The following is a 23,040-nucleotide window of genomic DNA, read 5'->3' as shown; positions in this document are numbered from 1 at the left end:
TCAAGATCCTTCTGTATCTTAAGCCTATCTTCTGGAGTGTTGGCTATTCCTGCCAGCTTGGTATCATCTGCAAATTTGGTGAGTTCCCCATTTATTCCCTCATCCAAATCATTGATGAAGATGTTGAAGAGTACTGGGCCTAAAACAGAGCCTTGGGGTACTCCACTGCATACTTCCCTCCATGTAGATGCAGTTCCATTGAGAACTACACGTTGAGTGCGGTTGGTCAGCCAGTTACCAATCCATCTGGTGGTGATGCTGTCTAACCCACATTCTTCTACTTTATCTAGTAGTAGGTTATGGTCTACCTTATCAAAAGCCTTACTGAAGTCCAAGTAAACTATATCAACGGCATTCCTCTGGTCCACTAATTTTGTCACATTATCAAAGAATGCAATAAGATTAGTCTGGCATGATCTGTTTTTGACAAATCCATGTTGGCTTTTGGCTATTACTTTGTTTGCTTCTAGGTGTTCGCAAATTCGTTGCTTGATTATTTTTTCCAGAATCTTTCCTGGTATTGAGGTTAGGCTGATAGGTCTGTAGTTTCCTGGATCTAATTTTTTCCCTTTTTTGAAGATGGGAACCACATCAGCTCTTTTCCAGTCCTCTGGTAGTTCCCCGGTGTTCCAGGATCTCTGAAAGATATAATTCAGTGGTTCTGAGATCTCGTCTGCTAGTTCCTTCAGAACTCTGGGGTGTAATCCATCCAGTCCTGGTGATTTGAACTCATCTAGGGTAGACAGGTGCTCACTTACCATTTTCTTCCCTATTTCAATTTGTGTTCCTAATTTTGTGGTGCTGCTTTTGATAGGTTGGACTGTTTTATCCCTTTGTGTAAAGACAGATGCAAAACATGAGTTAAATAGTTCTGCTTTCTCCCTGTTGCTTGTCACCTTCTTGCCACTTTCTCCTAGCAATGGACCAATTGTTTCCTTAACTTTTTTCTTGTTTTTAACATGTTGGAAGAAGCTTTTTTTGTTAATTTTTACTTTTGTGGCAAGCCTTTCTTCATTGTGAGCCTTAGCTTTCCTCACTTCATCTTTACAGGCTCGGGCTATTTGCTGATATTCTGCCTTAGTTATGTCCCCCTCCTTCCACTTTTTATACTTACTTTTTTTTGTCTTTCAGTTTGTCAGATAGTTGTTTATGCAGCCATGCTGGTTTCTTTTGGGAGCTGTTGTTTTTCTTCTTCATTGGTATTGTGTTAGACTGGGCTTTTCTAATCTCATTTTTCAAAATTTCCCAAGCTTCTTGAGTTGTTTTCCCCTCGAGGATTCTCATCCATGGAATTTTTCCCAAGCTCTCTCTAAGTTTATTGAAATTAGCTTTCTTAAAGTCCAAGACTCTAGTTTGACTTTGTTCTACTACTTGTGTTTGGATAATGTTGAATTCCAATATTGCATGGTCACTTGCCCCCAGGGTTCCTATGACTTCAACACCTTCTATCATTTCCTCTCTGTTAGTGAGAATTAAGTCTAGTATGGCTGATCCCCTTGTTTCCTTCTCTACTTTTTGGAAAACAAAGTTGTCTGCTAGGTTTGTTAGGAACCTGTTGGATCTTCCACTTGGTGCAGAGTTTGTTTCCCAGTTGATGTCAGGGTAGTTAAAATCTCCCATTACTATTGTGGTGTGCTTCCTACATACCTTAGTTAGCTGACTAGCAAAAAGTTCATCTTCTTCCTCTGCTTGGTTGGGTGGCCTGTAGTATAGACCTATGGCAATGTCATTTCCCCCACAACCTTTAATATTGACCCAAATGCATTCAAGATAGTTCTCATTATTGTTGTGCTCTATTTCTGTAGAGACATAGTTATTTCTTATATATAGTGCAACTCCACCTCCTCTTTTATTTGGTCTATTTCTTTTAAATAATTTAAATCCTTCTAGCTGTATGTTCCATTTGTCAGTTTCATCCCACCAAGTTTCTGTAATGGCAATAATATCATATCTGCCCTCTTTTACTTGAATTTCTAATTCTCCCTGTTTATTCCTCATGCTCTGTGCATTGGTATATAGACATTTGAGTCCATTTTGATTGACCTTGTGTTTACTGTCTACATAACCTGTATTATGCCTGACTGCCCCTATTTTCTTGCCACTTGTGTGATTCATGCACATGGTATGACAATCACTATTACATGCTTGGTTTTGCTTGACAGCAGGAGTGATAATCTTACCCACACACACATCTATGTTACATGCATTTATAACCCTATGAATTTTAGTTTGCTGGGGACAGAGATGTTCTGTATCTATTAATTCTCTGTCCCCGCTCTTCAGTTTAAATGTTTATCAAGAAAATCTGTGAATTTAATGCCAAGTAACTCAGTTCCTTTCTTGGATGGGTGCAACCCATCTCTTTTGTACAGTTTTTCATTGGACCAGCTACAGGCTTCATGACTAATAAAACCAAAGCCTTCCCTTTTACACCACTCCTTTAGCCAAACATTAAACTCTGCTACACGCTGGCCCTTCCCTTTTTGTTCCTTATATACAGGTAAAACCTCTGAAAAGATAAGCCTACAACCTATACTATTAAGTTCATACCCCAAGTTCTGGAAATCATTCTGCACAGAAAGTACATCTTTCTGGGATAGATCATTAGTGCCAAGATGTATAATAGCATCAACGTCACAGTCCTTACTTGCATTCTTGACTATCTTAAGAATACGCCTCTTGTCTCTGCTGGCAGTAGCACCTGGCAGACACCTGACCTCTTTTAAAACCTCCATATCCTCTCCTAAATTAACATCTCTTACGATTGAATCACCAACCAGAAGGTGACTTCTCTTTTTACATACCTTGATCTTCTTCTGCGACTGATGTGTGATACCTGGTTCCCCTTTTCGCCTTTCCGAAGAAAGTTCTTCGTTTTGGACCACGATCCCCTGCTTATTTGAGTCATCATTATCACAACTGCCTTGACCTATCTCTTTAGTGTCCCCATTAAGGTCAGCAAGGGCACTATATCTGTTTTGCTGGGTCACAGCAAAAGCTTTGGGTTTATGGTTCACAGCTCTCAACCTGCCAGATCCCACAGTTGTCCAGACAGCTCTTCTCCTGCAAGATCTTTGTGGTAGAGGGGGCTGATAGTGTGGCTTCACCATAGAGTGGAATGGCTGACGTAGACACCTAGTTTCTGCTTGGAGAGCACAGATTACAGATTCTAGATAGGTAATCTGCCTATGTAGACTCGTAATTTGTTTACAAAGGGGACAGTATCCAAATTTGAAAAGAGTACTGCGAAAGACAGGTGCAAAACAGCTATTACATTGAACTAAGCCAGTCATTTTGAAATAAATAAAATCACAATCTCAAACACACTAATCCAGAATGTATTATTGCTATTTTGGTTTATAGATATATGATTCGCGCGCCGTTAGGCGCGCGGGCCCCCACCTCAGTGTCTTTGTCTTGTGACTCACCCCCTCCTTCTCTCCAGCAGCTCCAATCCTAGCTTCAGGAAGATTCAAATGATATGGAGTTTAAGGGCCCCCACCTCAGTGTCTTTGTCTTGTGACTCACCCCCTCCTTCTCTCCAGCAGCTCCAATCCTAGCTTCAGGAAGATTCAAATGATATGGAGTTTAAGGGCCCCCACCTCAGTGTCTTTGTCTTGTGACTCACCCCCTCCTTCTCTCCAGCAGCTCCAATCCTAGCTTCAGGAAGATTCAAATGATATCAGAAGATTCAAATGATTTAGCTATATCTAATCCATATATACTTCAATTAGTTATGTAAACTTGAATAATTCTACTTTTAAGTTTTTTAAAAACAAGAAAAGGAAACAAGTAGAAGGTGATTAGGCTCTTTTTCACATAGCCTGGAAGCTCACATGGTTTATTTTTCTATAAACTCTGTGCAACTACCTCACTCCTTCTCCCTCTCTTCCTCCCTCCCCTAATTTGTTCTGCTGTGGAAAGAGCAGAGGAAAAAGGTTTCAGAAGTTCACTATTTGATAGAAACCATTCTCTGGGAAATTCAAGGCAATCTAAAATAACAAATCTGTGTATATTAACTAAATCTAAGTGGCTGCTTCAATCTCCATAGCAGAGGCATGAGAGATGGTGTGGGTTTTAGTTAAGGTGTTGGACTGACACCAAAGAGACTAGGCTCAGCTCCACCCTTAGCCATGGAATTCTCCATAAAATAAAATATGGAGATCTTTGCATTTGGGAGACAATACTTCCCTTGACAGTCACCCATCTTTATAATCCATTATTTAAAAAAATGGGTGACATTATAACAGCTTCAGAGGCCTAACTGCAATAGGGGAAGGCTGCTGATATTTAGAGAGAAAATTGCAACATGGAGAATCAAAAGATAAATCTTTCTTTTCCCAGAAGAAATTCTTTTTCTAGAAAATGTCTTTCAGTTGCGTCTACAATGTGGCTTTATTAAGAAAAAAAACTCACCCCCATGAAAATTAATTTAAACCTTGCTAGGAAAAATATTTTTTCTCTGATCAGCTGTTGATTGAAGATAAAGGTTTTTGTGTTTTGGTTTGTCCTAAGCAGGGAGGTCCCCTTCATGGTTCATTACCTTGTAGCAGTGAAAGGGCTTGTAAATGCCAACATTGTACATCACCCGGAGTTTACACTTCCATAAGAGTCATTTGTAAGATAGAACTCATGCATGTACAACACCAAAATCAAACTGATGTCTAGCTTAAGAGAAAGAAGGACTAGGGGAGACATGATAGCAGTGTTCCAATATCTCAGGGGTTGCCACAAAGAAGAGGGAGTCAAACTATGCTCCAAGGCACCTGTGGACAGAACAAGAAGCAATGGGTGGAAACTAATCAAGGAGAGAAGCAACTTAGAACTGAGGAGAAATTTCCTGACAGTTAGAACAATTAATCAGTGGAACAGCTTGCCTCCAGAAGTTGTGAATGCCCCAACACTGGAAGTCTTTAAGAAGATGTTGGATAGCCATCTGTCTGAAACGGTATAGGGTTTCCTGCCTAGGCAGGGGGTTGGACTAGAAGACCTCCAAGGTCCCTTCCAACTCTACTATTGTATTGTATTGTATTGTATTGTATTGTATTGTATTGTATTGTATTGTATTGTATTGATTTTTCCCAAGCAAAGATGGGAAAACTCCAAGACTCAATGCTATCTAATGGCTTGGACCATTAACTTCTCTTGTAAAATGCAATTTAGACTAAAGGAACCATTAGACAAACAAAATATAATATTTTATATGATGTGAGCTGTATGTGCTGAAAATAGAGAATAGATTTGGCAGATAGAGTCGTGAATTAAAATCTTGGTAGTGTGAAAAACCCATATACAATTGTATGCATAGATATTATGCAATTGGCCAAACAGATGCATTTTAAGTTTTGACATTCGTTCCGTGTTGTAATATGTTATTGCTATTTTGGTACCAAATATTGTCAAATAAGTAACAGTAAAAGACCATTCTACGCAACCTGATTTGTCATAAAAATTTGGATGGATCCTATTGCCCTTAGTATAACTATCTGTGACTACTTTATTTATTCTGGTTGAGCTGATGGCTTTTGCTTTTATTTTTTTGTTGTACTATATACATTGTATGGAGTCTTTCGATGTAAAGTTTGTAAATCTTCAAATTAAAAAAATACATTCCACCTCTTCTTGCCTATAGTTTTAATTATATTGTGTGTTTTAGAGGAGCACTGAAACCACTTTATACCAAGCACAAATTTTACCTTCAGTTTTTCATGCCATTTTTTTTATTGCCAAACAGTGTTCAGTTGTAAAGCACAATAACACACACACACACCTCCAGACAAGTTAATCACTTTGTTTATATTTATGACTACATAAAACTGTTCAACATTCAGCAGAATTGCAAAGATTGCCAAATGGAAAATCTAGAATGTAATTCTGACAAATTACTGTAAGCACCAGGTTTGTTCATCATGGGGAAAATTACCAAGTGTCTATCACATTCTTGGAAGATGTTCTGGTGGAGAAGGAGGACTTCTCCCCTTCCCCAAAATGATGCAAAATAATTATTAGATGAAGAATGGCTCCTAGGTCCCACATTGGAAGTTACTTCAGCCTGGTCCTCTCTTTATTTGTAGTTTGTAGTTTCATTTGCACTAAATCCCCTATATCATCATATCTCACAGTTTTTGCTGACACTAAAATAGGAGTACTGTAGTTTTTTCTTCAGGACAACAGGAATCGAGCTGTATCCAAGAGCTGTAACCAATAGGACGATAGATGAACCAATGGTATAAGACCACCTTCTGTTGCAAAGGGCTTTCTGTCCCTAATAAGGTGGTGGGTTCCTACCGGTTTGGCCCAATCTGGCCCAGTTCAGCCGAACCGGTAGTGGTATGCTGGCCTGGATCACAGAACCGGCAGTGACCCAGGCTGGCCATATCCCCGAACCAGTTCCCCGGTTGCCACCATTGCCACCGCCATCTTTTTTTGAGTTTTTTTTTAGTTCTGTGCATGTACAGAACAATTTCCATTGAACTGTGCATGTGCACACAGCACGCATCCAGAGAACTGACATTAATGGCGGCTGAAATACACCCCTGCTTCCCACCAAAGGTGGTCCCTATTTTTCTACTTGCATTTATTCATGCTTTCAAACTGCGAGGTTGGCAGAAGCTAGGACAAGTAACGGGAGCTCACTCCATTACACAGCACTAGGGATTCGAACCACCAAACTGCTGACCTTTCTGATCGAAAAGCTCAGCGTCTTAGCCACTGAACCACCACGCCCCTTAAATATTCCTGTATAGTTAAGAAGCTCTTATTTCTGGATTGGACTGGGAAAAAGAAGGAGGGGATAAAATGATGAGGAAGTAACTGGAAGTAACATCCATACCTCTATAGCGGGGTTGTTTTATTTTTCACTTCCTCTTTTTATAATTAGGAACATCTGGGTTTCAACCAACAGATGTGCTGCTATCACATTTAGCTTGCAAGAGAGCTTTAAATGTGAAATGCAGTCAACCATAAGCTCTTGTCATCTGGCCTATCCATTGTTCTGGCTGCGCTTCACTTGCGAAGCATGTTTTCATTTCCTTTAAAAGGTTTTATTAGTCTTGGTAAGGCATGGACTGGTTGCCAATGAATTTTTCTTTTTCATTTAAGGTTCTTTCAGGAAGAGGTGGCCTATATAATGAAAGAAGGAAAACAATTAAGCAGACTTTTGCCATAAGTTGACCATTCATTTCAAGTGAAAATTATGCCAAGCCTACAGACAAACCAATTCTTTGATTTTTTTTTTAATTAAGATATCACCCCCCCCCTTTTTTAATACTTAAAATTCTTGTTGTTAGTCTTGGAGGTACGTTTTGTACCTCCTGGGTGTATATATAGTATACAAAAACACAGATAATAACAAAATTGGCAGTCATCATCAGATGACCCAATGAAATATTTGGGATGTATTTGACAAGCAGTAACACAGATACATTACAGCAAATTTTTGAGAGAAATTTTAAAAAGTTGAAAGGTGGAAAAATTAAAAATGCTCATCAGGATCAGCTCCAAATGTTAAAATGAACGCACTAGCCTTACCTAAGTTTTTTTTTTTTATTTTTAGAAAAACACAATTCAAATAGCATCAATTCCAATCTCATAAATTATTTTTGCAAGATTGGCAAAGAAGAGTTAATAAATGTAGTTGGAAAGAAAAAAAACCTAGTGCATTTTTTTTAAACAAATGTGTTAGCCACTGTGTTATTCTCCAGATTTGCTTGCTGTGTTTTTGTAGATATTCAGTCTACAAAATATTCACCCTTATTCAGCCTTCCAAGTTGGCAATAACTGGAGCACTATCTGTCCATTGGCTTCGTTTAGCATACCAATTCAAGGTTGAAAACTCATTTGGAGTTCAGAAACTTTTTGGAAGATTTTCCTTGTTTTTCCATGGCTGTTTTCATCTGGTTGTGCCCAAATATTCACTTTTCAATATCTTTTCTGTCTATGAAGGCAACACAGTTTCTTTTGCATTATCTTTGTCCTGAGTAATAAACCGTGGGATATGTAGCTGAAAGTGTCCCATTGTAGTCCATCTCAATTTGCTGATACCTAAAATATATAATTTATTCATTTAACATTTTACTATATTGAGCTTTCGTATGTTCATATTTCTTGCATTCCACATCTGGAATTCTTCATTTGCCCTTCCTGGGAACACCCACCCACCCACCCACAATGAGAAAGCGGAGAAGGAGGGATGACTAAATCTCCTGTTTAGATATCACAAGTCACTGCTACCATAACCCCAACTCTGTCCCCTGTTACTGAGAATAATTGGTGTCTGCTTCCCCACCAGCTGAGGAATCTACCACTTATCTTCTTAACTTGGCTTTTGACAAAGCTGCAAAGAGAAAACCACTCCTGAGCCTTCCTAAGAAGATTGAGGCTAGGCTGCTAGGGCACTGCAGTTGATCCCAGCATATTTTTTCTGATGGCTCAAGGACTGGAGAAAGGCACATTAACATGGCTATTGAACAAGAGCTCACATGCACTTCAGTTCTGCTCAACTGAGTTAAAGGAGGCTTTAACAGAAAGTGTGAATTGTTTCAGTTTTAAACTGATAGTACAGGTAGCTCTCGACTTACAACAGTTCGTTTAGTGACCGTGCAAAGTTACAATGGCACTGAAAAAAGTGACTTATGGCCATTTTTCACATTTATGGCCCTTGCCGTATCCCCATGGTCAAGTGATCAAAATTCAGATGCTTGACAACTGGCTCATATTTGCGACAACTGCAGTGTCCCAGGGTCATGTGATCATCTTTTGTAACCTTCTGACAAGCAAAGTCAATGGGGAAACCAGATTCACTTATCAATTATGTTACTAACTTAACAACGGCAGAGATTCAGTTAAAACTGTGGCAAGAGAGGTCATAAAGTGGGGCAAAACTCTCATTTAGCAACAAAACTTTTAGGCTCAATTGTATCATAAGTGGAGGACACCCTGTATATAAAATTTACAATAAATTATTATTAAATTATTATTTAAATTGTTTAAATGAATTCATACGTGGTCGTATGAAAAAGTAAATCAAGAAACAGATCAACAGGAGGGAGGAGCCAACGTCGTGATGATACGGACATGCGGTCTCGATGCTCCGAGACCGCAGCTGATACTTTTGCCGCTGGGTGGTCTAATCGAACCTAAACCGTCCCGCAGAGACGATGAACAGGAAGAATATGTCTTGCTGATCTCAGGGACATCGCAAAGTCCCTGATCGATGCAAGATAAGTTATTCAAGCCGGCGGCAAAAAATCCAGCCAAGGCTGATGAAGTCGGGGCGGCTCCAAAACAGAAGGATATGGAAAGAGAAAGTGTTTCCAGCTGGTGAGGAATTTTTACCATTTTAAAAGAGACTGCCTATAAAAAACTTACAATTAATTTAAATTGGAGAACAGAAGAAATAAACGGCAGAATTAAGTTTGGAATGGTTTTGGACAGTGGGTTATCTTACTTTTTAAATGCTATGTTCATGGATGGAATTTATGCAAGCCTTTTAAAACGAATGGATTAAGTTTTCTTCTATTTTATTATTATTATTATTTGTAACCTATGGTCTAAAATTCTCCTCTTTCATTACTGTGGATGTTTTTCATTCAAGAATCTGACCTTTTTTTAACTTGAAATACAAAAAAGATACAAAAAGAAACAAAGAAAATTGCAACAATAACACTGTTACTCAGAGGCTGGAGATTTGTGTACTGGAAATGAAACACTTTTACTTTTCTTACTGATTATCCTGGCTTGGCACTCCAAGGTCTCACTGCTTGTTTATAGAGAGTGATAAGAAGAAAAGCATACAGATGTTCCTTAAAGTATATTTTTAACAGAGAAAAGTGAAAATGAAACTTTATTGTGAATCTATGCTTAATCTTGTAAAAACCTTCCAAGCTAGAGCAGCAGTGTTTGTTAGTTGGAGATAATGGCACAATTTCAACAGCAGAAAAAAACTTTAAGCCTGCAAAAGATATTCTTAGAAATTCAGAAATTATCAAACACATATGAGAGGACGGAGAAGAAGTTGGAAGACTTAGAGCATCTAACAGTAAAATATGATGAAGAAGTTGGAGATGTTTATCAAGTGGAAAAAGTGGAAGTTAGAATCCTAAAAACCAAAGAGGAAAATGACCATAAAGAAATTGAATTTGCTGACATTTATGGTGATTGGTTTGTCTTTGAAAATGGAAAGAGTGGAATATTGTGAGAGGAATTAAATGGAGGGGAACTCTACCCCAGATGGCAAGACACAGAAGAAGAAAAAACAAAAGAATTTATGGATTTAAAGAGAGAAATTTTATTAGCAACATCATTGATACCACTACTGACAATTAAAGATAAGCTGATTAAGGAAACAGAAGTAGGCATTGAAATTACATGAGATTTTATAAGCAAGGAGTTGCTAAGAGTAGTCCATACAAATTTGATTAAGGAGATGATTAGAGGACTGATACCACAAATGGCAGAAGATATGAGACTGTTTTGCTACTGGAAAGATACAGGTTGATAGATGGAAGTGTATAATTTAAAACTAGTTAAACTTAGTGAAATTTAGTGACAATAGATATAGTTAAATAAATAATTGATAAAGATAATAATGTATACAATGTATAATAATAATAATAACTTTTATTTCTAGACCGCACCCTTTCCTAGGCAGGACTCGGGGCGGTGTACAGTCATGTTAAAACCATATACAAATACATAGACATGAACGTAGACGTAGACGTAGACATAGACGTAGACGTAGACGGAGGAGGTAAAAAATAAACTGTACAATTCTTAGTTAAAATACAAATACAATTAAAATTCCCTTAAAAAATTCCCCAATAAAATGTATAGTGTTATTATAAGTAATAATTGGATATGAATATTGAATGGTACCCATGAAAGGAATATTAGAAATCCTCTTGGATTATATATAAAGGTTAATTAAAAAAAACTAAGTTAGATTCAGTTAAGTCTTAATTATTAGGGGGGGAAAGTTATGATACAGGATATAGTCAAATAAAGGAGGGATAATGATAACAACGTATATATATGTATGGGTACAACATAAGAAAACTGGATGCAAATTGTAAACAGTGATTTGGAAAGGAGGATTAGAAAATTTTGTTACTAAATATTATAGATGTTTAGCTAGAATAGGATATAAGGATTCAGTGTTATTGGAGGATTTTAGAAAAAGTAAATGAAATGCCAGTATGTGGTTATGTATTAAATCTTGGGATATTTTATGATGAAGGACGTTTAAACAATTATGGTCAAATGAAAATGGAGGTATGATGATAGTAACATGTATAAATATCTTGAGTTAAAATACTTGAGTTAATGTGAATTCTGCTTGATGACTGTGGAAGAGATGGACGAAAGCCTTTTGTAACCAACTGATACACCTTCTACAGTATGTAAAGAAGGAAGATTTTACGTGTTGTGTTTGTTTTGAAAATCAAAAATAAAAACAATTTTATTTTAAAAAAAAAACAGATCAAGAGAAATGTTGGCTTTTTCTGTGCCCAAAAATAGCATATGCAACTGCATACTGAAGGAGCCATCTCTTTTTGTCAGACCTTTCCTCATCTCTCCTTATGCAGCAACATATTTCATAGTCTTCGGTTCATGTGTGCGTGTGCATGCACACCCACTCAGAGTACCAAATTTTTGTTTTGACTTTATAGCATTACATTCTCAGTGGAATCGTTCTCAAGACAATTGTGCCCACAAAATTGATTGGTGCGCTAGTTTATGCATGAAACAAAAATCCTAAAATTAATCTTATATCGATTTCTCCAATCTGGTACGCTCCAGATAGCTTCATACAAAGGTAGGTCATAGTCTCTCTGTGTGTGGATAGAATGGCTGTCTTAAACCTTTCCTAAACAATGCTGGGAAGTTGACACTGTTGATTGTAAATACAACTGCCAAAATGGCTCTTCCCAAAACACATTTGAAAGGTGTTTTGGGAAGGAGTTTACCAGCAATATTTTCATAATGTATAATGCCCGGAAATTTTTCTCTCAACCATGAGCTCATACTGATGGCTTCCTACTGACAGTCCTTCAACTCTTTCTTTTGTGGCTAACATCCAGGCTAACGTAAGACTTACTTCACATTCTGAAGGCAAGTCTATGGAGATTCTCAGTCATTCAGGTCATGGTTATCCCCAAAGTGTTTTTTTTCAAGAGGCAACTGGACTTTCTGGTTTTTATTTGAGGACAATTCACTTCTCATCCAGGAAGCTTCTTCAGAGAAATGAAATGTCTTCAAAGAAAAACCAGAAAGTCCAGTTGCCTCTTGAAAAAGCACCTTTGGGATTGCTGAAGGCAAGTGTTTGTATTTTCTATTTATTGATGTGTTTTTATTTGACTGTACACCGCCCCGAGTCCCTTTGGGGAGAGGGGGCGGTATAAAAATCTAAATTAAAGTAAAGTAAAGTAACCTAATTTACAATTGTAAATTACTAATTGTAAATTAGGTTGCCAATTGTAAATTAGGTTGCCTTGAGCCTGGTGAGATTCGATCTGCCAAACAAGATCTTGCAAGCATGATAGGGGAAAAAATAAGAAAAAAGCAAGGCAATTTCTATGCTTTGGCCTGGCCAAATTTCACAATGATTATTCTGAGACTAGGAAATATTATTTTTTCCAAAATATGGCTACCACATTTGGCTTGCAAAAGCCCAGACAACCATTAAAAGACAGCAAAAGTATCCCTGCTGCCTTCTAATGGTAGTCTGGAGTTTTGCAGCCCCTGAACCACTTATCTAGACAGCTTATCTAGATTCATCCTCCCAATTGTAAGGCATATGAGCAAAATCTTGAGCTCTGCAAGGCACCCCATTTCAGGGGTGAAATTCAGCAGGTTCTGGAGAACCGGTAGCAGAAAGTTTGAATAATTCAGAGAACCGGCAAATACCACCTCTGGCTGGCCCCAGACTGGAGGTGGGAATGGGGATTTTGTAGTATCCTTCCCCTGCCATGCCAACCAAGCCAAGGCCACAGAATTGAATTGAACAATTGAAAAAAATAGAATTTCACCACTGCCCCATTTGATATATGGTGGACTGCTGTATATAAATAACACCATATTTCAGGATACTATCATTCCTTTTCCCTAGCAGCTATTTGCTAATCCGCAAGAATACAAGAAGCTTCTGAAAAGGAATCAATGATACTGTAATAACAGCTAGGTTAAAGAATAATATCCATGTAAGAATTGCATTTCTATATGCCATTAGGCATCAATAACTAGTTTCAGCTTTTTATCAAGAGTTACTTAAAACTTGATCGGCAGGCATTTTTAAAAATCTTTGAACTAGGGCAATTTATCTTGCCAAGGGTAACATCCAGATAAATCTCATGGATCTTAACATATGTGAATGATTTAGATATATGCGATGGCTTTTATTTCTGCAACGTCCTTAATTGAGGATATGGGAGAGACAGAAGAAATGCTTAATTCCTTGGCAAGCACAGACAATTAAAAGGAGAGAGATGAATCATGATGATATTTGACTCTGAATTGAGAATACAGCCATTGCACTAACTAGTGTGAGGCTCATTATTGCTACCAGAGCGGATTCCAACAAATTCTTATTCACTCTGTTTAGTCAGAGGGGCTCCCTGGATAATATGGTGTGAAAGAAGGAAGAGATGTGATTTTTTTTTCCAAAAAAGCACATTAGCTATGAGAAATAACACACAATGACATGCCAGCACAATGCCCCTCCCCCCCAAAAAAGCCTGGAGAACATGAGGACGGGGAGTCCTTGGTGCTCTCAAAACCCTCTCAGCCACAAATGAGTTGTGATTTCTATTTAACAATGAAACTCATTGCCCCGCGGAAATGGGAGAATCTAAGGAGGTGGTTCAGTTCAGAGGTGGTATTCAGCAGGTTCTGACCAGTTCTGGAGAACCAGAAGCGGAAATTTTGAGTAGTTTGGAGAACCGATAAATACCATCTCTGACTGGCCACGTCCCCATCTATTCTCGGCCTCCCAAGTCCCTGCTGATCGGGAAGGAATGGGGATTTTGCAGTAACCTTTCCCTGGAGTGGGGAGGAAAAATAAGATTTTACAGTATCCCTCCCCTGCTGCGCCTACCGAGCCACACCCACCAAGCCAAACCACGCCCACCAAGCCACGCCTATAGTACCGGTAGTAAAAAAAATTGAATCCCACCATTGGTTCAGTTCGCCAAAAGGTTCTGATTTCTTGCTTGCTCCCTGCATTGGTAGGAAAATCTGCTGCCTTTCCCTCCTTTACTGACTGATGATGGTGCTCTGATGGCAGAAAGAGCAAAAGGGGGAAAGGAAGAGGAAGCACTGAAGACTTCACACTAAGAAAAAGATAGGAATCTAGGAAGTTGTCTTATATCAGGGGTGTCAAACTCGCCTCGTCGCCGCGTCATCACATGCCGTATTGCAACTTCCCTCCCTTCGCTAAACTCGACATGGGCGTGGCCAGCACATGATGCATCTGGCCCACAGACCACAAGTTTGACAGCCCTGACTTATATCATCAGATAATCTGATCTACCCATTCATTATTGTCAGCAACTATAAGCAGCAGTTTTACAAAGGGGTTTTAAAGCCATAGCTGGAAACGCCATGAATAGAACCTTTGAACTTGTCCATGGGACAGTAATTTTTTCAACATGCCTCCAGAAATGGAAAGAGAGCAGTATGTTATCCTTGGGGGATGCTATAATTATTTATTTCTTCCTGTTGGTTCCAGTGGAGGAAATAAGTAAAACAATGAAAGAAGTGGAGATGGGAAGAATAGTGAAACATCACTCACTTTCTGCTCTCTTGGCACAGGCTCAGCAGGGCATGAAAAACGGCAGTCTTTTCAGCATTCAACTACTTCCTCTTCTCCTAATTGGATGTCTCTGTAAAGGAAAACAGTGTCTGGAAATGCACAATACTCAGTGATAAATGAAGGCCAAAATACACATATCCGGTTTCCAATATTCTGCAACTTAACACTGTTTCCCCTTCTAATAAACCTTTTTATTCAGATCTAAGAATCTTGCTTTCTGGCTTGTAAGCTGCTTCAAGGGGCCTGAAACCTTGCTTCAAACATTGAGAAAGTAAGATTAAAGGAGGTTGGTTATACCTTATCTCTTCTTTTTAAATAAAGAAGAGCTTTAATATCTCTGGTGTGACTATAATGACTTTAACCTTAATGTCTCTGGTGTAGCTTGTCTTTTCTCCAATTAAGGAAGGAAGGGCTGAAACCTCTTGTCATATTACCTCTACGCCATGTGGCAAAGAGGTAGCATTATTGACATTATTCCATTCTCTACGTATTGATCTTTTAATTAGCAAGGTGGCATAAGTGGTGAGAGCCCTACCTCTATCACATGACGAGATCAGCAAGAAGCAGGAAGCAGATTAGCAGGAAGACAATTTGTGGGATTCCTCAAATTGGCATATAAGTGGCAGAGCAAGAACAGGGGCATGTGGTAAGGCCATTAGCTTCAAATGGCATATAAAGCAGGTGGGACAGTGTGGGTTTCAAACATTTTTACTACCAGTTCCATGGGTGTGGCATGGTGGGTGTGGCATGGCTTGGTGGGTGTGGCATGGCTTGGTGGGTGTGGCTTGGTGGGTGTGGCAGGGGAAGGATCCTGTAAAATCTCCATTCCCTCCCAATCAGCTGGTACTTGGGAAGCAGAGAACAGATTGAGGGGCCAGTCAGAGGTGGCATTTACTGGTTCTCCGAACTACTCAAAATTTCTGCTACCGGTTCTCCAGAACTGGTCAGAACCTGCTGAATACCACCTCTGAGGTGGGCCTATCCTAGTTGAGGATGTCCCTAAGACAAACCTACCTAGCCTGAGACAGGATCAACATGGACATCCCTGGAGGGCTTCTGCAAAGAAAGTTAGAGAGCTTCAGCCTTCTACCCCAGAGCCTGACTGTTCCACTATATAGGTTGACACTCTATTACAATGATCACCTTGCTTAAAAAGTTAAATATAATTTAACTTAACTAATTTTAAACCTCGTATAAAAATTAATTTTCTGGTGAAGAACAAAGATGGAATTGCCTTCTGTTTTTGGTAAAATCATGAAGCCATCATTTAAAAAAAAGATCCTGGGGCATGTTCATATCATGATTAGGGATTTAAGAGAATGAGCCCCCTGCCTCATTCAAAAGGCTGCTAAACCCAGTTGTCAAAAGACACAATAGGGCTCACCTGTATCACTCTCCAAAGCACCTGAAGGCAGGACAAGAAGCAATGGATGGGAATTAATCAAGGAGGGAACCAACTTAAAACTAAAGAGAAATTTCCTGATAGTACAATTAATCAGTGGAACAACTTTGTTGTGGATACTCGAACCTTGGATGTTTTTAAGAAGAGATTGGACAACCATTTGTCTGAAATGTTATGGGGTTTCTTGCTTGAGAGGGTAGTTAGACTAGAAGACCTCTGAGGTCCCTTCTAATTTTGCTATTCTGTTAAAAAGACAGCTAATCCTGGCAGGAGTATTTGGGAGAAATCTATTGAAATAAAGCAGGACTGATCAGGAACATCAGCTGCGCACAGAGTCAGAGAGCAAAGGTATTTAAGAATAATTCTACTTGTGAAGCTTTCGAGGGGTTCCTATTTTAGAATTTCTAGACCCAAAGAGCTTCCTTGGGGTTTGCTTACATTCTTTCTATTCTGGTTTATTTGGCTTCTTCCTGGTTTGTAAATCTGCTTGTAACTGTATGGGAATTTCTGACTCAATTTACAACTTTGAGATAAAATTTTCAGATTTACCATTATCTTAATCGAGGCAAGCACTGTGGTTGATGAGGTCTTAGATACAGTGAAACCCACTAATTTCAGTGATACAAAAAGCACAGTTGTGTTATAGTGGGTTTTTTTATTGCTCATTACTTGGTTGGTTGAGTCTTAAATAAGGTAGAGAATAAAATAGTTTACAATGCTGTGGGAAAAATGCGTAACTTTTATTTTCAGATAGTTCAGATAAAATGTCTGTATTCCAAAGAATCTGTTCTTTTTTTATAAATGTATGTTAGCCATGTGATTAACAATCACATAGGGATTTGAAATTAAATAGCCTTCAGGGAACATTGTTTCATTGTACAATCAAAAGTTATGCCAATTGTTTTATTTAGATTATGGAGTAAGTAGCAGTTTAAGCCACTTTTCCCCATGTGCTACTATACCAATCATAATTCATCCATTCAATTTTTAACTTTCAAAAATTAGTGAAGAGGATATTAGATATTGAGAGAGAAATACTAGGATTGAGACAAATAAGGAAACAAAAACCCTAAGTGTTGCTCTTTTCAACACTTAGTCCAAATTGCATTTAGATTTTACACGGTTGACATATCACTCCAATTAAAAATTTAAACCTATGAAAATCAATACAAATACATGTTGGAAGGACTGCCAAGGCAAACATATTTTTTTATGTTCTAGCTATCTTTAAATGTCATTAAATATTTGGATATGATGCTTTAGGAAATTGTACTATTACATATGAAAAATAGAAAAAGAAACATACCTAAGTCTCTTGCTGTTATTTTCTAGTAAGAATAGAAATCTGAAAAGTAAAGCACCATTAATATATTCATTTATTTATGAATGATTGGCAGATTAGAAACCAAAACATATTGGAGACCTGTAGAAAGGGCATCTGAGAATGGACGATAACGCTTCAATGGAAAAATTAACGCATCACTTGAAATCACTAAAATGAAAAGAGACAAATGGTTGTTTCCATAATTCTTTTATAAAGTCATTACCATATTGAAAAAACCCGCAACCATCTAAATCATATTATGAGATACTGTGGAAAATACAAATCTTGCAAATGCAATATATTGGTGTAATGTCCTTGCTTTGTAAGACATTAGAATGTATTGGCTTAATCTGTGGGATGTTATTGTTTATAGAGCTGTTAACATAAACAATTTATTACTTAATTAAAAAAATGACCTCATGGTAATCACATTAGTAATACAACATATATTTAGGTCTTCGATGTAGGAGGCTCAGCTCTAGTTGAAAAGTGGAGTCTACTGTAGAATTTCAATGTGAAGTTATTCAGATTTTGCTTGTCGTACATCAAGACATTGCTGGTAGTGCTTGACTTACAATCATTCATTTAGTGACTGTTTGAAGTTACAATGGCACTGAAAAAAAATGACATGATCATTGCAACATCCTCGTGGTCATGTGATCAGATGCTCAGCAAATGATTCATATTTATGACAGTCGCAGTGTCCCGTAGTCATGTGATCATCTTTTGTGACCTTCTGACAAGGAAAGTCAATGGGATTCACTTAACTGTATTAATAACTTAATAACTATAGAGATTCACTTAGCAACATTGGCAAAAAGGGGGCAAAACTTGCTTAACAGCTGTCTTGCTTAGCAGCAAAAAGTTTGGGCTCAATTGTGGTCGTAAGTCGAGAATGGCTATATTTCTAGTGTACAGTATATGTGAAAGGCTATTTTGAATGCTGTGTCCTTGTATAGATATAGGGCTGGGTAAAATGTGTGTGGATCAGAAGAAATTTAGTGCAAAATTTTCATTTCTCCTCACAGGTCCAATAAATCTAGAGGAAATTAGTTCCTCTAATGTGTTTAAGAAATCCACTGTGCAAGTTCTGATTATGTCTCACTGATTGTAATAGAACAAAGGTAGATAAGCTTTCTTTGAAGTTGACCTCCTGCTTTAATGTAGAAGAGGGTTTTACAACTAGACCAGGAACTTCTGAGAGACAGATCAAGTATTCATTGGGCCCTTTGCTGAATTCTTATGGCAAAGTAGTATCTATATAGTACATTAGCCATCTTGGGGCTCAATTTGTTCTCCTCAGCCATCATGGTGTCATTCGCTATGCCAGTGTTTTTCCACCTGGCAGCTTTAAAATGTGTGCACTTCAATTCCAAAATTCCCCAGCTGGTTGAAGTCCACACATCTTAAAGATGCGAAGACTGAAAAATGCTGAGCTATACTGACTGGGGCTGATAGGATCAGGAATTCAATACATTTGAGGCACCAGGCTGTGGAAAGCTGTCCTGCAAAAGCAACCGGGTTCCACCGGATTCCTCCAGTTGCTTGTGATACAAGGAGGTCACCAACACAGCACCTGTCTTGACTCAAAGGGATTTTGGATCAGGGATGGAAAATTCCAAGTATGGGATAATCTGACACTTTCCTTTACAAGTCTGCTTTCAGTAATGAAACAAAATATAGCCATAAATGACAGGAAAGGAAATGATTTTTCTTTTTTACCGAGTCTGCCAATAATCTAGAGAGGAAATTAAGTCAGAGGGAGAAGGGAGAAAAGACAAATATTTGGAAGTTTTTTGACGGTTAAAGCTACCGATGGCTGAAAAGTTTGTTTAATTGTAGGATTAAGAGTCTGTTCAACTGTCAGTGCAACATTCAAAATTGCCATTTGGATTTAAGTTCTACTTGGTCAGTTGTTTATGAAATGCTGACACCTTCTGTCTTCTCTTCTCCCACAACAAACCCCCAAACTCATTCAAACATCTTTTAAAAACATGGGTTTTTGGGGGGGGGGGTTGGTGGGTCATGTTATACATGAATTTTTCCATGTGTTTTATTTAGTTCATTTAGTGCAAGGATCTCAAATTCAAATGTGTTATTTCTTCTTGTAAGATAATTTTCTTTCCTTTGGTCTTTTGCTCCACCGTTTTTGTTCTCCTTCTCTGGCAGAGGCCTTCCTTCCTCATTACCCTTGCTTAGCAAAGAGAGCTTGTCTGCCTGCCTGCCTGCCTATTTGATATCTTTCCCAATCCTCCCTTGGCTGACAGACCCTTGCAGAATGCAGCCAGACCAAGCCCTCCTCCACAGTGGATGTCCCTTTCTTCTCTTGGGCAGGCCCAACCTCCTGGCCTGTCTTCCCCAGCCAAGAGTCATCTCCCCACTGTACTTCCTTGGAGAGCTTGGTATCACCTCAGATTAATAGAGTTGGAAGGGACCTTATAGGTCATTCAGTCCAACCAAAGGTGGGTTCCTACTGGTTTCGCCCTGTGTGGACAAATAGGTAGTAATTCAGCCGGACACGTGACTGTACCAGTTCTATCTTGGGTGCCACCATCTTTATTTTCTGTTCTGCACATGTGCAGAACAATCTTCATTGAATTCCCCCCCCCCTTTTTTTAATGGTATACGCATGCACAGACCTTTTTAAGTGCAAATGCGCACATGCATGGAGCATAAAAATTTTCAGGCATTTAACCAGTAGTAATGCCAGCAGGAACCCACCCCTGAGTCTAACCCCCTGCTCAAACAGGAGACCCTATACCACTTCTGACAAATTACAGTCCAATCTCTTGAAAGTCTCCAGTTATGAAGTTCCCACAACTTCCGAAGGCAAGCTGTTCCATTGGTTGATTGTTCTCATTGTCAGAAAATTCCTCCTTATTTCTAGATTGAATCTCTCCTTGGTCAGTTTCCATCCTTTATTCTTTGTCAGGTGCCTTGGAAAATAGCTTGACTCCCTCCTCTTTGTGGCAGCCCTTCAGATTTTGTAAGACTGCTATCCGTCTCTTCCATAGACTAGCCGTGCCCAATTCCTGTAACCGTTCTTCATATGTTTTAGTCTCCAGTCCCCCTAATCATCCTGGTTGCTCATGTCTATACTTTTTCTAGAGTCTCAGCATCTTTTTTATAGTGTGGTGACCAAAACTGGATGCAGCACTCTAGGTGTAGTCTTACTTTATAAATGGTATTAGTACCTCACTTGATCTTGATTGTATCTCGCAAGCAGACTCCAGCCTGGGATGCAAGAGTTAGTGGGGCTTCCTTGAGAGTGGGGCACCACTCAGCAGGAGGTTCTTCAAGTGCTGGCTGGATGACACAGCCAACTAAGCCCTGCTGTTGTCAGAAGATTCACCAGGTTTGGCTAAGGTGAATTGTGAGGCTCCTACTACCAAGCCATTTATCTTCCTGGACTGCTTCACATGCCCACCTTTGCACATCTGCCTTGATTTTGATGGGCAGTATCTTCAGCACCACCATGTTATTTTTGCATGCCTGTATGCAACAGAAATGCTCCAACACTGGAAGTTTTAAAGAAGAGATTGGACAACTATTTGTCTGAAATGGTATAGGGTTTTCTGCCTAAGCAGGGGATTGGACTAGACCTCCAAGGTCCCTTCCAACTCTCTTATTCTACTCTGTTCTGTTCTTAAGACTTCCAGTGTTGGGGCATTCACAACTTCTGGAGGCAAGCTGTTCCACTGATTAATTGTTCTAATTGTCAGGAAGTTTCTCCTCAGTTCTAAGTTGCTTCCCTCCTTGATTAGTTTCCACCCATTGCTTCTTGTTCTGTCCTCAGGTGCCTTGGAGAATAGCTTGACTCCCTCTTCTGTTCTGTTCTAGTGTAGTCTAGTCTATGGCAGGTTAAGATGCTATGATGGTCTTGAGGTTAAGGAAGTTTTGTTTAGGTATAAGTATAATCTTTATTGTCATTGTACTTAAATACCAACGAAATTGGTTGGGTGCCAATTGCATGCAAAATGTTACTTAGACACTGAGAAGCTTATCTAATTAAGGCATTTGTAAGCAGGCACATCTGCTTTTTGGAGAAAATATATAAGAGGGAGATTTGCTAGGCAATGAGGAGGTTGGTATTGTGGTTGTGCTGCACACTAAAGATATTGTGTATCAGGAGACAGAACTCTGGAAGAAGGTAAAATCTCAGCAGCCAGCAGGGTCAGAAAAGGAGCTGGTGAAAAGGATTATATTTGGAGAGGACAGACCAGAAATCAGTGAGAAAAGCTTAACCGAAAGTCTGGAATTCCCCAAAAAGTTTGGGAAAGAGTTGTTTCACTCTTTTTTTCTGTCCTCCTTTAGGCTAACACTATACCCAGCAGTGAAGGTACCTTTGAATTGTCTGATAAGCTGAGCATAAGGTGAAAATATTAAGACTCCAACCAGCCTTTTACATGAAACCCAGACTGATCGAACTGGCCAAGGATTTAATCCATCCTCACCCATGGCAGGTCACTTGGTAATTTTGGCCCAATCACTCAGCCCAACTCACAGGTCTGGGAAGGAAAAAGTTGGGAGCACTGCTAGCTTGAAAGGTAGAAAGGAACAACATAACCCCAGCAAACAAGTTAGCAAAGGGCATTTGTTGGTCAAGAGAAAGATGCTAAAAGGGGCACTCAGGGGCAGTTTATAATAGCTGTCCATTGCACAGTAACAAGGAATCAGCCATTACTGGGGGGGGGGAGTCAGTCATGTGGGTATTTCATTAAATCTGTGTCCCTCCAAGATTTGTGGGTTTATTTCCCAGAAGAACAGTTTTAGAAAGATAACTCACTCTTTCTCATAAATAAACAGCAGGGCTTTTGTGTCAAGGCCTTCAACTGTTTCACCTCCCCTGCTTGCTCATTTTCATTCTTCCAAGATACTTTTTTTTAAAGCCTTCAAATTACAGCCAGATTTCTGCTGACAATCACCCCCAAGCAGACCTTGTTTAAAGATTGCTCAGATTATATGCATTCTTGTTAAATGACAAACCTCTATAGCTCTTCATTTCAGAAAATAGAAGGTGGCTCAGCTCCCAAGTTTATCAGAAGGGCAGCCAAATGCTAAATTATGCTGTAAGCGGTTGAACTGAGATGCTACATTAATCAATGGGTCTTCTGGGGTGGTACATTTAGAATATGGGAAAGAATGATACTACCTCTCTCAGCAGACATGCATGTCCCCTGGTCATTGCCTACTCTAATAGAGTTAGGAATATGATCAAGGTTCAAATAGAAATGCAAAATTTGAGATGTTTATTGCCCCCATGCCAACAATGTTTAGAAGGTCCTTGAAAAACTGGTTATTTCCTATGGCCCTGCAAGGGTGGAGGGGCAAGGATTTTGTATGCGAAGGTATTTCTCTAGATACATATCATTATTTATTTTTCTTTGGTATTTGGTTTTTACTGTTTTAATGTTACTCACCACCCAGAGCTTTCATGAAGTTGGACAGCTTTCTGAATTAAATAAATAAATGTATTTGAATTTGAGTCATACACACACACACACA

At 38.9% G+C, this 23,040-nt stretch overlaps 1 long non-coding RNA gene across 1 annotated transcript; it reads right to left on the bottom strand.

The window, feature by feature from the left end:
• Positions 1–6,819: 6,819 nt before the first annotated feature.
• On the bottom strand, positions 6,820–17,558 carry LOC309388549. Its single transcript, XR_014174802.1, has 3 exons — positions 17,518–17,558; positions 14,789–14,879; positions 6,820–7,122 (listed from the first exon to the last, which is right to left on the bottom strand). It is a non-coding gene; the product is annotated as an uncharacterized lncRNA (long non-coding RNA).
• Between the last annotated feature and the right edge of the window lie 5,482 nt (positions 17,559–23,040).

This window comes from Natrix helvetica, assembly GCF_964273705.1.
Source record: "Natrix helvetica genome assembly, chromosome: 2".
NCBI lineage: Eukaryota > Metazoa > Chordata > Lepidosauria > Squamata > Natricidae > Natrix > Natrix helvetica.
This window is presented reverse-complemented; position numbering and strand designations above follow the sequence as displayed.